General features: G+C 33.5%; 1 protein-coding gene across 2 annotated transcripts in view; it reads right to left on the bottom strand.

Annotated features, from left to right (window-relative positions):
- Nucleotides 1-11,867, bottom strand: part of LOC140165466 (uncharacterized) — a 36,155-nt gene extending 24,288 nt beyond the window's left edge. Inside the window, exon 1 of one of the 2 annotated variants that reach the window (XM_072188758.1) lies at nt 11,731-11,867. The gene's annotated coding sequence lies outside the window, so the exon portion shown is untranslated. The remainder of the gene's footprint in view (nt 1-11,730) is intronic. The other variant, XM_072188755.1, reaches the window with a different exon arrangement.
- Nucleotides 11,868-16,169: the final 4,302 nt, after the last annotated feature.

Raw genomic sequence — 16,169 nt, 5'->3', positions numbered from 1 at the left:
TTGAGGCGCCCAGTGCTAAGGATACATAATTCTTGACACAATTGCGCGAGGAGTGAGCAAAAATGTGTACAAATAGGGCTTACCACTAATTAATTTGGGTTATAATGATTTTGTGCGAAATGCGCGCGAAACGCGCGAAAATTTAGACTTTCATCACTTGGAGGGGCGCAGAATCACTCCTGAATTGATCAAGTCGGCGCCCCTTAAGGGAGGCGCTGTCATTTTTCTTCCCTTTTCTTTCTCCATTCCTGTTTTTTTTTCTTATTGCGCCCTTTTTTTGCGCCCCTCTACGTTTGCCGCCCTAGGCGACCGCCTTACCTGGCCTAATGGTCGGAACGGCCCTGGCCAAACCCAATTCGTAACAGTAATATTAATTCCTGCAAGTATACCACAAATGGGAGAGATCGAATAACTTTAATGATTTTAAGCAGCCTTTTCTTTACAGAAACACTGGCATGGTTTTGCCTGTAAAATAGGAGATGAAAGTTGGCAAAATCGGTTCATACTTTGTAAGATTGATGTACTGGATGACATATTTTCACATGCCAGACTAGACCCACCTGACCCCCCTGGGTAGGGAGATACGGGTACCCCCTAATTTGGGGCTTTTGACACAGGAAAATTGCTGTGAAAACAGTTGAAAAATGGCAAAGTTTATGAAGTTATTTATCTATCAGCAACTTCTCGATTGGATTTTATTTTGAAATATTTGTCAAGACCATAGTTTATTTGTAATATAGAACTTAAAATTGCAATGATTGGGGTCTTGGGTTTTCAGGAGGGGGTCATCAATGTTACCCCTCTTTTGCATTTAAAAAAAATGTAAAATAAGGGTAATTTTTAAAGCCCTTTTATGAAAATATACATCTTAAATATTGATTTTTTAATGTCAACATTTTGAGGCTATATTGGTTTACTCCAAACAATAAATGGTAGATTCGGGCGGTGTAACGAATTTGCATAAAATCGGTGTTTCTAGACAGTATTTTCGCCTAATAAATTTCTTGAAAATTATATTGTAAGTCTAAAAATGGGAAGAAACTGAATGTGACAATTCTATTTTTAGTCTTGAAATGCTTAAAATGTTTTCATATGGTGACATTGTTTTAGATTTTTCTAAACAGAATCATGTCAAGTCTGCAGAAGTGTTTCTAAATACAAAACAATTCATATTTAGCTATCTGAGTAAAATACAAAACAGAAATACTGAATACAAGACTACCTTGTGATAAACCATGATGAACAAATTATTTGCAATATAAATGTAGGCCCATTAAATATAATGTAGGCCTATTGTGAATGCATTTTTTAATTATATCATTATATTGTTTTTATATATCAATAAAAAGTATGCCTAAAAGCCCTCAATGTTGTGAGTAAGAAACTAGGATATTAGTTGGCTACTGTGATAATAGCTGATAACTAACATAGATCACAAGAGTTTATAAAGGAGTAAGTTAATCATTTCAAATAAATTGGATCACAGTTTACATTCACAAATAATTATTCTAGAAACACTGTACTGCAAGTGCCCAATAATCTTAGCCATGGGATGTAGTTCTAGTAGGCCTAGCTAGTAGCTGGGGCAGATATGGTCTTTTATGATCTTCAATTCTTAATCATTGAGAGACGTATATCGTATAGCAGTTTGAAAGGTCAGGACAAGTATTATAGGTAACGGGCGTTGGGTAATTAGAGATAGGCCTATCACGAGAACCGCCCAACCCGAAAACCGCGAGATCTAGTATTTATATGTTGATGCTAAGCCTGTTGTATGATCTTGATTTAAATCCTAAAAGAGTGCTGCTTACCAAATAATTGTTTATTTCTAGCTTTTGTTTTAGTGTTTGACCGTATTTTAGGTTTTTCTCATTTTAGATCGAATAAAATCTAGAAACACTTGAATTTTAGTAACGTTTTGCTTTTGTTATCCATGATATTAAAGTTTAAAAACCTTACTCAACTTAATAACCAGCTCTAAATAAAGTATGTAGTCGAAATAATCACATATTTCATTAATATTACACTATTTTCAGTTTGTAATATTGCTAAAAATACCATATAGAAACACTGTATTTTCTAAAAAAAGCAACACCGCCCCAAGATATTCTAATTTGTTTCTCACAGCCACATGTTGGGTCACTCTAATGACACCAACAAAAATTCAAAATTTCGATGTATATTTTTATATTTGCATTTGAATTCTTCAACTAAAAATTCCATTTTTTAAGACATTTTGAGGGGGTGTGTTTAGACCCCCCTAGAGCCAAATGATAGGGGTTGGTGGAATGTAAATTGTTCCCTGTAATGCCCGGGGTAGATGTTTCCTACAAATACTTAATTTACTTAAATAACTTCAACCACTTGTGGAAAAATGAGAATACAAAATTGGCTTAAATTTAGGACAAATTAGTCCATTTTTAAAGGGGTAGATTGTACCAAAACAAATAAGGGCTATAAACCCTTAACAAGGGGGGTCAGAATCCTGAAAAAGTTTCAGTGAGAATGTTTCATCAAACACCCCTACTTCACCAAATATGGGCAAATTCGGACAACCTTGATGTTCCTGCCACTGCCTGGTTTTCTCCGGCATGATCAATTAAATATATGAACACCTGTTGTTATTTATACATGTATATGGTTGTTTAAACTTTTTTAGGGTTGTTTAAGGGATCTAAAATGAGCGTTTATTGCGTTTCGATAGTATTTTTTGTGGCACATGAGAGCACCTCAGACCTATCGAATTGTATTCTGAATACGAAGCATGTCTTTCTGATATCAAATAATTTTCATTTTTGAAAATCACAATATAATACAAATTTTATGACAAATTATAAAAATTGATATTTTTCGAATTTTTGATATATAACAGTCCTCGAAGTAATTATATAAATCTAATGATATATTCTTAAAGTGTATGTAGCAGGAGGAAAAGCCGACGGTCAATTGAAAATTTTGACCTTTCATATTGAAGATATGGATTTTTTCCCAAAAGGACCTAATTATTTTGGGTGTTTTGGGAAAAAAATCCATATCTTCAATACGAAAGGTCAACATTTTCAATTGATCGTCGGCTTTTCAACCCACCTACATACACTTTAAGTATAAATCATCAGATTAAGTATAAAGTTATAAAGTTTACTTCAAGTACTGTTAAATATCAAAAATATCAATTTTTAATGATTTGCCATAAAATGTGTATTAAATTGCGAATTTCAAAATTATTTGATATCAGAATGACATTCTTCGTATTCAGAATGCAATTCGATATGTCTGACGTGCTCTAATGTCCCAAAATAAATACTGTCCAAACGTTCATACCCCAGCCCTTAAAGAGGGCTGTTTAAAAATGTGTTTATTCAGTGAAGATTGTTTAGGGACGCACCATTAGATTCTCAGGGGGGGGGCATGGGAGTTTGGGAAGGCGGCGGAATTTTTTTTTCGCCTCCGAGAGCAGCAAATTTTTTTTTTTTTGCCGGCTTCGGCGGTGAAGTATTTTCAATTTGAATGTAAATTTTTATAAAGTTGGGTGGGGGAAATTTTTTTTTTTACTCATCAGTGAGGCAAATTTTTTTTTTTTCGTCTCACTAGTGGGCAATTTTTTTTTTTTTTTTTCGTCTCACTAGTGGGCGAATTTTTTTTCTTCAAAAAACTCCCATGCCACCCCCTGGAAATCTAATGGTGCGCCCCTTACGTCTTATCGAACATTTTACTTATGTGTGCAAGCACAGATATCTGTGGTGCAAGTATATCATTTAAATCGTTTGCTATTTTCATGTGTGCAAAAGTTCAATAAAATTCCTCGACTTCTCGCCACTTGTGCATGCTTTTCAAAACGGCCATCTTGGATTATTATGACGCATTGTCATTGGCTGTTTACGTCACGGTGTTTTCTTTATTTATTTTTAAACAACTCGTTGCTTTAACAAACCAAAAGATCGATGACGTCCTATAAACGTAACTAGTTTCGTTTCTCAGCCGACCCCCTCCCTCCCTGCCAGAAACGTAATAATGAAATGTTGAAAATTTTGACATAATAATAATAATGACACATTCTTCAGACCGATGTTTTCGTACAAACGTAATCGAGTATTTTTACCCCCTCCCCCCTAAACGAAACTAGTTTCGTTTATAGGACGTCATCGATCTTTTGGTTTGTTCCCTTAAAATACCGATTTGGCGTAAATCGGCACTTTTTTAAACAACTCTGTTTAAATTGATCTTTTTTGTCTTTTCGTTTCTTTTTGTTTAAAACAATCAAGCGCAGATTGTTTTGATTATGAACAACTCTGTTTACTTTCCTGAACAACATTCTTTTGAACAGTATTCTAATGGTTGAACTCAAAATTATACACATTTTTATCACAAGCATGACAAGTAAAGCATTCAATAAATGGTCATAAATTTTTTTAATATAATTTGAATAAGTATACAACACATGATATCATGGCTTGCTTATTATGAGGGTTCACATATTGAACAATTCTGATTTTAGGATATACGCGAAACCCCGAGTATAAACCACGTGGGGCGCTAGCAAACAGAGAGAGTGCTGTGACTAAAAGATCAGATGTGAAAAATCAAATAGGTGTTTTATGTACGGTATGCACGATGGGCAAGTGGCCGCTACCTAGAGGCCTACCTGTCAGCATGTCAGTTCGCAGATCCATCGTTCCATGGTTTTCATGGTTGTGGCTCATAAGTTAATAGAATTTTCATAAAATATACTGAAATATATTTACGACGGACGGCTTATATCAACCTGCTATTCATCATTATGAGAAATCCACTCAATACGATCTTCAATCACAGGAGAATTATTCAAACGTCATGCCATTTGTCTCATTTAGTATTTTATTTGAGTTTTGAATACTTGTTCTAAACTTTACATGTGTCTATCAAAATCACGTAGCATTCATTCCTAACTGGAGTTATTCCAGGGAAAGATTGATAGGCAAAAATCCCGGGGGCCACTTGTAAAAACAAGTAAAAAGTTGTAGTGATACAAAACAAATAGGCGTAAAGTGGGGTATTAGGGACCCCCATTTTTAGAGTTCATCATAGCTGACTTTTATTTACTACTTGTTTCTGTTCTGTTTTAATGGTTTCACTTGATAGACCTGTTATTCAGCTATGTAGCACAGGAAGAAAATCTGCCAAAAATGTGTTCATTTTCAAACGCCATGCATTTATTTACAGTGACGTCAAGTGGTAAGAGTTTCTTTTATCAGTATGGTGTTTATTTTATTTGAGGAACAACTGACACATGCAGTCCTTGTCTTTTCAGTCCTCTTCTGAGCCCACAACTTCTCCATATGCAAAATGCCAGAAAACTTTACAAAACATGCACTGGAGTCAACCACAACCAACTTGACCAATGTCCTCCAGTCAACAAATAGGACATATTTTGTCACGATCATCTTCATTGTCTGACTTTTTGCTTCTTTGTCTTCTTTTACTGGCTTGGTTTTAGGGTTCTTGTTATTTTTGTTGGTTGGTTTTGACTTCTTGTGGAGCTGTTGCTTCATCTGGAGTGCAGCAGCATATTGTACATATGGGGCATTAAGGACCACTTCTAACTTCATTATATGGCTATGATTTGACGCTAAAATGTCATAGTTGGGTAATTTAACTTACTATAAGCCCATTATGACATAAAATAAGCACAAACTTTAAAAGTTGTTGTCGGACAACCAATTCATATGGGCAATCACAGATATTTCACTGAAAACGAAGTACTGGGCATTAGGGACCACCAGATATCGCTAAAATCATATAATTGCAAAATTTTCTTTAAAAGTACATATAGGGTCTTTTTTCTGTTCATTATCTTTTTTTACACTACTAATAAGCAAATCGTAATGTAATTTGTTATACAATTGTGGTCTTAGTGCAATATTTAAATAAGCATATACCATAATCTGTAATTTACTAGAGGCCTAGCGAAAGTGGTGATATCAATCGGAAGTCCACTTTCAACATGACATTTTTTTCTCTTCAAATCATTTAATGTGACAAATAAATCTTGATATATACTTGCAAGTATGTCCTCTTTCAGATGAAACTATCAAAAGTTGTTGATCTATAACCTCATGTGGAAAAAAAAGTATGTTAAATGATGTATTTTATCTAGTCCGAGATACTAAAAAGTTCACCGTGTACTTTGAAGATGTCTGCCAAGATGATGTTTGGGTCAAACTGTGATGAGCAACTAACATGAGTGTTACATAAGCACTGATCATTTTTAATGAGTAGCTATTATAAACCACTCTTGCAAGGCATATTTAAAATAATGGTCATGATTCCCTAATTTGCATAATAATTACTTGTTTATTGGGTGGTACTTAATGCCCCATGGTACTTAATGCCCCGCTTTACCCTACTTAACAAACTTAACAATGCATATGCATACAAAATGTATATAATTCATTATACAGTAAGGATAACCTTTAGTTTATAAAACACACAAAATGACATATCGGTTTAGAATATAAAAAAGATAAATGAATGTTATGTAACTCGATAGCCAATTTACATAAATCAACAATAATATGTTCAATATTCTAAATCAAGCGATAATCATTGGGTTATAACATGACTTTACACAATAATCAAATAATTGTAACATGGCGACAAACAAGCAATCATTGATATTAATTAACATGATATTTCCAAATTCATACAATACAAAGCCTATAAATTATCACTATCACAATTGTCTTCAATTTCATAGTAGGAATACAGAAAATATCAATCGCCGACCTAAGTTAATACACTATTCTAAATACAAGCATCAAACGTTTTTATTTTAAGAATCAAATATAACACAATATAGCACAGTCGGAACATTAGCTTACTCGTCGTCAATGAATCTTTATCATCTGTTTATGATAAATTACAAAAAGGATTCTTTCTAAAAATACCTTAATTTAAATGGAAACGGAATAACTACATTTGAATACAGCAAATGATAAGCAACAATATTGGCTATAAAGAAACTTGTACACCTAATTGGATTTTAATATACATAATCATAATAAATGAACATGTTTTGATGACAAATTAAAATACTACTATTTACTTCTACTGGCACCATACCTTGCACATTGAACTTCATTCATCAAACAAAACTATCAATATGACCAATTGGGTGTAAAGCCTATGAACCTATTATCCTTTAATATGCTATCATACAATCAATCACAGTCTATTATAATACATAATTCCACTTGGGTGCATTAGTATTATTATTTACAAACATCACAAAAACCTCAATTAAGATTCAATATTATCTCAATCTTAAATCACAGCTATCTATCTCAAATAACTCAAACTATACCATGATGACACAACATCAAGATCTTTGATTTTAACAAAAACAAATCAATTTAAACTGGTTAAATTATACAAATTAATTTAACAAAAGTTCTCTTTATAGGCCTTATTCTTACTCAGCACTGAATGTTTAGGGTTTGATACCGAATCTTAACATCCTAAAACAAATCTACTGAAATGCCTAACAAATTTAATACAATAAAAACAAATTGTTATATTATTTTACGTTTCTATTTTTACTTTCCAAAATAATGATGAGTAAAATCACTTGGTTTCTGCCTATATAAACAACAGGCAGCATTATGCATGTTATATGCAAATCCTATGAAAAGAGTTGGCCAATGTTTGCGCAAGAATGACCAAATTGTAAAGGTTAAAAATTCCTAAATCTTGACATAATAGACCTATTATGCTAATTTATCTTACTCAGAAGATCTGCTGGTCTGGGTGTATTTTGGGCTACGGTTCGTTGGTTTCAGGCCCAATTCAGTATTTGGGAACATAATAATGATGGTAACAACTGGTTTAACATGCTTAATCGAACAACTTACATAACAAAAATACACCTAATTTGGCATGATTTGGGTGACAGATCTGGAACTACTATTGCCAACTCCTCAGTAATGCCACACCTAGATTTTATATGTACTTCCTTGTTAAAATCACCAAATAATATACATATAGGGCTAGCCTATCTTTTGTTATAAAAAACTTTCATAAGAAACTTTCTCTTTTGTAAGTTATTAGAAAACACTTGTGAACATACTCTAGGCCTATTTATATGAAGCACTAGGCCAAGTTCATACACAATTAACGTAAGCTAATCATACACAATTAATTAAGGAAAGATCACGTGGAAACACATAGTTTGATCATGGTTATTAATAGGTATGTCACAGTGGCTGCACAATAATTCTGCCACACTGTGCATGCAAGCATAACAGTAAATTGAAAAGCGCGCGCATCAAAGTGTTGTTCAATTTTGGCAAACAAAAAAAAAAAAAAATCATTTTCCTCATATGTGCTATTTATCACAATTGTTTGAATTTTTTATATATGGTGTGTGAAACCTTTCTGTGACTACCATCGGTTTAAAAAAATATTGCTTCATTTAAGAGCTACTACCTGTTTTTATGGATTGTTGAAGATCCCTCATAAATCAATAAATATAGGCCTTTTGAAACATCAAGACCTACCACCATTTAGCTGAAATACTAATCTTTCTAAGCATGTAAATTATTTCCGTCGACAACGAATGGCACACTTGAGGAAAACGAGTTAAAACAAACCATTTTTAGAGTGAGTTTAAAGGAGTAATATTCCAAACCACAATAGCTCTAATCCATTGTGTGTGTCCAAGGCCACACCATTTTTGTATACGCGGTATAGTCGAGTGGCTGTGCCTTTTACCGTTTGTCTTCCCATGTTAATCCAGATAACAAAATGTTAATTTAAAGTCTCATTGCAAATGATTTTTTTTTTACTTTTCGGATTTGGCTTTGACCAATGGTGACACATACCATATTTACAGAAAAAATTAAAATTCTATCCCAGACACCGTCAAAATGTCAAAGTTTGTATTTTTTGTATTATATTAAAGTAATTACTGTCTGTTCAATTAGCTTAGTTTCTTGTATTTTTAAGACATTTGAAAAAATTAAAAATTGTGGTCAAAGTCATCAAAGAAAAGTGTTAGCACAGCCTTGGACCCAACGTGATTTGCGATTTTCAAATTCCAAAGTTCAATTTAAACCCCCATTTCTTTTCAATTTTGCCTCATTTTAGACAGTTTCTTGGGTCCACCAAAAGGGTTCGCGACCTTTTTACAAATCGAGTGGGACGGTCCATTCTCAAATTAGGGTATAGACCCTATCCAATTTAGCAAAAAAATCTGTCCACCAATCTGTCCTGTCATTTCAATTGTTATACCGTTCCGGTTATTGAATATGGTCTATAGGTGATGATGGTCCACCGTTTTTGCACGAAATTAGTTGAAGCTCCGTGAGGTATGCGCTATTGCGTTTATGCATAACATGATTCCGAGCATTGTTTTTGTCCCAAACAATGACATTAAAATTATTCATTTCTTTCTTATTTCAACTGGTTTCATCGATACAATGCAAATTAAGTTTTGTTTAATACCATCATTCTTTCCAAGCCTGATTCCTTACCAAGAATTTCAGCATTCGCTTTACATTTTCAGTGACTTTAGAAGAATTGTTTTCGGTAACCTAAGTCATTGTTTTAAATAATATTTTCTTGTACAAAAGGTCTTTTGTTTCCAATGACAAATAACAAATTGAAAATATATGTGTAGTTCTATAATATAATATAATATAATATAATATAATATAATATATAAATAAATAAATAAATAAATAAATAAATAAATAAATAAATAAATAAATAAATAAATAAATAAATAAATAAATAAATAAATAAATAAATAAATAATGTTTCAACACGAATTACTGGCAAATAGGCCTATAGCTATTTTGCTGGACAATTATGCTTCCTGATGCGGATGGTCGAATAAATACTATCTCAGCGCATCTAATTATCTAATTATTATGACAATCATCCCCATTGCACTAAATGGATTGATTCAAAAAAGTTTATGGTACCCGACGTTCTTCGGCTTGTTATAAAAATATCGCGCGAAAAGACCAAAATTGAAAAGAAATGCGGTTTCAAATTGAACTTTGGAATTTGAAAAGTATAAATCACGTTGGGTCTAAGGCTTTGCTAACACTTTTCTTTGATGACTTTGACCACATTTTTTTAGTTTTTCAAATATCTTAAAAATACAGGAATCTAAGCTAATTGAACAGACAGTAACTGCAGATTCTTTACTCAACATCATAACAGGTTCATACTTGACAAATTTATGATGAATGAAAAGACTTTCATGAAATATTGCAAAATTACTCATGCCTAATTTACATAATAATATCATGAATACATAATAAGCTGTAATTAGCTAATTTGCATAATTAATTACTTTTTGTGTATTTTTTGTTATCAATTGAAAGAACTTTGTATACATATGTGTGCGAAAAAAACCGCACCCTAATATCATGTACGGTTTTCTATTGGCATCAATTTTGCATATTAATTAGCTGAACTTAGTCAGTTTTTCAGCTTTAATTTGTCTGCAGATTTGCCACGATTGCTAAAATGGTATAGTTGGTTAATTTATTATAATTATTCAATGATAGATTTTTTAATTTTGTTTTCTTTGACGAAGTTAGAAAAGATATGCAATTAACCTGTGATACTTAAATTAACGTTGCTTTTTCAAGCAAGCGTCCAAATAAACCTTCAAAATCTCGAAATGTGCCAATTTTGTCATTACAGCAATTTGTGGCAGATTTGCATTCCATTTATGAGCATCTTAAAATTGACACTACATCACAATGCATTGACCGATTTCAATTCGGTTTTTTGATTTGTGATGCTTTAATAAAGCTTTTCGTATCTCTTTCCTTATTGGAAAGGTATAACGTTGAGGAGATCGGAACATGTACAGAAGATCCGGGACCTACTCTGCCATGTTTGGCTGAGTAACGGTACATGAACACGGTCTTTTGTGCCTATGTAAATTAGTCATTGTGTAAAGCTGTGTTTATACCCAGACTGAATTATTGTCGCTAACTACACAAGTTATGTGTGCAATTTTAGAGAATAGGCCTACGTGTCGCTTTTGAAAAACAGCGAATCATGCGCATGCTCAGCAGGCAAATACGACGGCGATTTAGTACACTGACCATGCGTGCGATTCAGGTTTCTCCAAAAGCGATTGAGTATAAATGCATCTTTAGAAATGACCGGCGATTGTGTGTTCTCAAGTGGGTTTTATCATGTTAATTAGTGACCTCGATCAAGCATTGAAATGCTGTCATTTTTTGTACTGGATCGTTCAAGCATCTCCAACAAATTTTTCAATGTAAGTGCCTCTGGCTCTAGTAGAAGTAAAAACGGATACTATGGCCAGAGTTCTAGGGCTAATTCATGTAGAAACATTAAATAACGTGTTTCTGCTGCGCTTATTTTCGAGGTGATATACATATTATTAACACAAAAACAATACAATACCATTGTTATTCCAAAACAATGCATCTGATGATTTGGATTAATTTTGCAATTAGCATTCAAAATCATCATCTTTATCTTACAAACCGTGCGCGCACATCCCTTTTTCAATATAAATCTTACAATCTGATACTAACAAATTTCAACACGACTCAGCACCAAGTTTTAAATTATAACACAAATAGTGGTACTAATAACCAAACTTTTAACTGATTTACTCTAAACCATGAATCAAACAGTGCTATTTCACTCGATCAACTTTCTTAATGAAAAACAATATAATTAAAGGAAATGTTAACTTACCCTGGCCAGATACTTGTAAACTTTTTCGCTTCTTGACTCCTCTGAGGTGAGATGGTGACTGCCCAGAGTTGAACCAGAGAGTTGATATTCTTGAGAGGGCACTCTATTCACATGGTTTCTTTTCCAACGTTAAAAGATCACGAATTTTGGTGGTTTGCAAATGAAAAGTGTCCGCACTATCGATTGATTACGTAACTGTTATGAATAATTTATTAGGTTTTTCAATGCAATCGCCATTTATACATATTATCTGTATTATCCAAGTAATTGGAATAACAATACGGTGAGTTCACTGAACTACGCCCTAATACTGATGGAGTTTTATTGGCGTTTAATCCTCTCCATTATAAGGTCGTGAAAGATAATCTGATAACAATAGCTTGACAATAGCTATCAATAATCCCGTTTCCAGTCCCTGGTTGAACGAACACAAAGCAGAAGTACATTGACATGCAAATTAGGCTTTAAGGAGGCTGTGTACTGGTAGACATGCATGTAGTAAAAGTGCAATAACTTTGTTATCATTCGCGCAAGACATATAAAAGTATACATTTTTATGAAGGCAAGACATCAATAAATCTTAATACAAATACAGATTTGGGGTAAAAACAACAATTATGAAGAAAATCACAAAAAAGTGAGTTATTGGCAATATTTGTTAGGAACATCATAACAAAAAAAACAAAAAAAAACACTCTTTCCAAAATATTTTATTTTGTTTTTAGCTCAATCTTGAGGCTCCATTCCAAAAACGGTTTTTTTATTTTTTGATATTGGCCTTATTTTGGGAGATATTGACCATATAAGGCATCAAAATTGAACTTTTTAAAATTCACAAACGCCTATTTGCACAAAATAATGCCTAAAATCGGAAATAGACCAAAATATAAAAAATGAGAAAACCGTTTCTTGAGTCGATCATGCTTTTTACGATGATCATATTTGCTTACCTATAGATGCTGTATTTATTGAGTTAATAGAGAGATTGCGAAATTTACGTGAAACGTGACACGGGAACGCGAACGGCAAGCTACATTAGTCGAAAATCGGTTATTATGCCCTCTAGAGGGTGAAATCTATTGTAAATTGGTCAATCATGGAATTACCGTAAGGCGATTACGTTGCGGTTGGTAGCTAAAAATGACGTTCCAAAATGAAAAAAAAACGCATTATAAAATGCAGAAAAATGTTATGTTTATCATGTTATGAAACGAATCAAAGTATCCTAATAGAACAAGTAGAGTCCGACATGTAATAAAATCCATTTTGGGGGTTAAAATTTGATCTCGTATAGACAAGAAGAAGTGAACAAATTTCGATTTTTTTTTCGACGCGAATTCGAACGGGCAGGTTGCCTATTCATTTGTGTGTGGAAAATGCCGTCCAAAAATCAGCTTGCGAAGAGGCGTTTTAGGCAAGATTGTGTCGTGTTACGGCATAAATGCGGTATAATTGTCTGTTTGGGACGCGGAACAGAAGTTCGTGCAACGCTATTTTTCGCCTTGCTTTTTCGTTGTGCATTAAACAGCTGTCAAAGTGTTTTGCTTATGGATACTATTCAGCAAACTCCAAAATGTTTTTAAAACATGATAATGCATGTGTTTTTGGTTTTAGTTAAAGCGTTTTGATAACATATCGATGTATGTTTATATAAAAATCATGAAAACTCGTGTTATACTGAAAAAATAATACAACAACATTTTAAGCCAAAATTCGAAATGCTATAGTAAAAAAAACATATTTAAGTGTCTATTGTGTTAGAACGTTTATCAGCAAGTTTAGAACAAAGGATTTTTTGAATGTTATTAAAACTTTTAATGCCCTTGACCCTCACATAACCTTTAACCCGACATTTAACGTTTTCTGTAATATATTTGTGTTTGCTGGGTAGTAATCGAACTAGGCATATTAGATTATCTATTTTCATTTTGCTTTAGAAAGTAAACAGGGTATTATTTATATGATAGTGGAGTTTGTTTCTTGTTATTCGAATAATATACACCAAGACTTCCCAGGCATCCAACACCAAACTCTGTTTAGATTATTTAGACAAATAGCATACACGTTTGAACATAGGCCTATACTCATTTTCAAATAGCACGCAAAACTCAAATATCGCTAATCTGGACTGAATGCTTAGAGCATTATAGATACAGCCAGTCGTATTTGCATATCAATACCGAGGAAAGTAGTTCGATGAAAGAAGATAATCTTCTCTGGTTCGATGCACACAAGGTGAATCAATTCGCTACTTGCACGGTTCCGCCATTATGCACTATGTGCGGGAGAGCCTCGAACTGGCAGCATACATGAATGGGAATTGAACTAGTCATAACGTTCTGTGTAAGGTTACATAATTCTTCCTTTCATGTATGCTGCCAGTTCGAGGCTCTCCCGCACATAGTGCATAATGGCGGAACCGTGCAAGTAGCGAATGGGTGCTTCCTATTACCTTTAGATTATTTGTCTCAGCATAGCGCCATCATGATTGCAATTGCGTTTACACGTAGTCTTGGTTCAGACTCTATGCGGCTATCACGAACATACTAGGAACGACGAGCGTTAGGACCGACACAAACTGGCTGTGTAGGAGGCTAGTTTGGATGTGAACGGGACTATGACGTTCTACCGCAAAATGCAGAAATCCGTAACCCGTATGGCGTTTGCAGTGAACGCCTCTCCGCAATCTCTCTACTATCGTGTACCTAAATCGTCATTTTACCGAGAAAATGAACATTGAAATAATGGCCGTTGAAGTTCAAAGTGGTCACATTTTGCACTTTCATCGAATCTCGCAGGAGAATGCGGCAGTTTTTATTTTTCTACCTTACATTACATAAACATCGGGTAAATCCACGGCCCCTTGAGAAGTTTGTGCGAAATCCATTCATAACTTGATATTTAAATCGGGGGAAAGAAGTTGAAAAAACCCACATTTTATCAGCTAAAACGGAGTCATTTGACCACTAGGTTTTTGTGCTTCCGTGGTGTTTCCATAAGGTGCGCCGCGCATGCAGATAAGCGTCACGTATGCGTAGCGTATTTGTGCGTTAACAAATTGCGCGATACGCAACGCGATTCGTTGTTGCGCGCGTGTACCCTGCTGGTACAACAAAGATTTTTTTTCCTTTTCAATTTCAAACACGAGTGGAATAGTGAAATAAAATCCTTAAAATATTGCAGTTGGAGTTTACAAATCTGGATTTTCATTCCTTGTATTTATAAAAAACATAACAAAGTACAAACATATCAAATAAACTCAATTTTGCGAAAGAAACAATGTCTAGAGTACACAGCTGCCTTAAGGAACAAAGTTTTCCAAACACACCACATTTCGCCATACTGCATTTTAGAAACGCTTGCTGTTAGAATAAGAACAAATTTAATGCTAATTTATTGCACATTCTAGGGAAGCGTGGTTACCTTTTAAAAATAACCGAGTGAGAGGGTTTTCAAGAAAATATGTTTCCTGTCAAAACTAAAGCATCCTCTGTATAAAAGAAAATATGAATATTAACTGCACATCATATATAACGATTAGTGATACCCAATTGTGGCACATTTGATGTCGTTTAAGGGATCTAGAATGAGTGTTTATGGCATTTCGACAGTATTTTTTGTGGGACATGAGAGCACCTCAGACCTATCGAATTGCATTCTGAATAAGAAGCATGTCTTTCTGATATCAAATAATTTAGATTTTTGAAATTTACGATTAAATACAAATTTTATGACAAATTATAAAAATTTGATATTTTTCAAATTTTTGATATATAACAGTCCTCGAAGTAAATTTTATAAATTTAATGATACATTCTTAAAGTGTATGTAGGTGGGATGAAAAGCCGACGATCAATTGAAAATTTTGACCTTTCATATTGAAGATATGGATTTTTTCCCAAAAAGGCCTATTTTATTTTGGCGTTTTGGGAAAAAATCCATATCTTCAACACGAAAGGTCAAAATTTTCAATTGATCGTCGGCTTTTCATCCCACCTACATACACTTCAAATATAAATTATCAGATTTATAAAGTGTACTTCGAGTACTGTTAAATATCAAAAATATCAATTTTTAATGATTTGCCATAAAATGTGTATTACATTGCTGATTTCAAAAAATCAAAATTATTTGATATCAGAAGGAAATTCTTCGTATTCAGAATGCAATTCGATATGTCTGATGTGCTCTAATGTCCCACAATAAATACTGTCCAAATGTTCATACCCCACCCCTTAAGAGGCAGAGAATTTTATTTCAATTTTATATACGCCAAAATATATTTTCTTTAAAGCTATAAAAACGTTGAAAATTCTATGTGAATATTACATTAGACCCTACCAAAGATTACTGTTTCGTTTTTATGGTAATCTAATCATTTATTTCCTGAAAATGGTCAATATGAGTTTGTTTTAAATAAAACAATGTGATTCGTGCTT

Source organism: Amphiura filiformis, chromosome 12 (genome assembly GCF_039555335.1).
Source record: "Amphiura filiformis chromosome 12, Afil_fr2py, whole genome shotgun sequence".
NCBI lineage: Eukaryota > Metazoa > Echinodermata > Ophiuroidea > Amphilepidida > Amphiuridae > Amphiura > Amphiura filiformis.
This window is presented reverse-complemented; position numbering and strand designations above follow the sequence as displayed.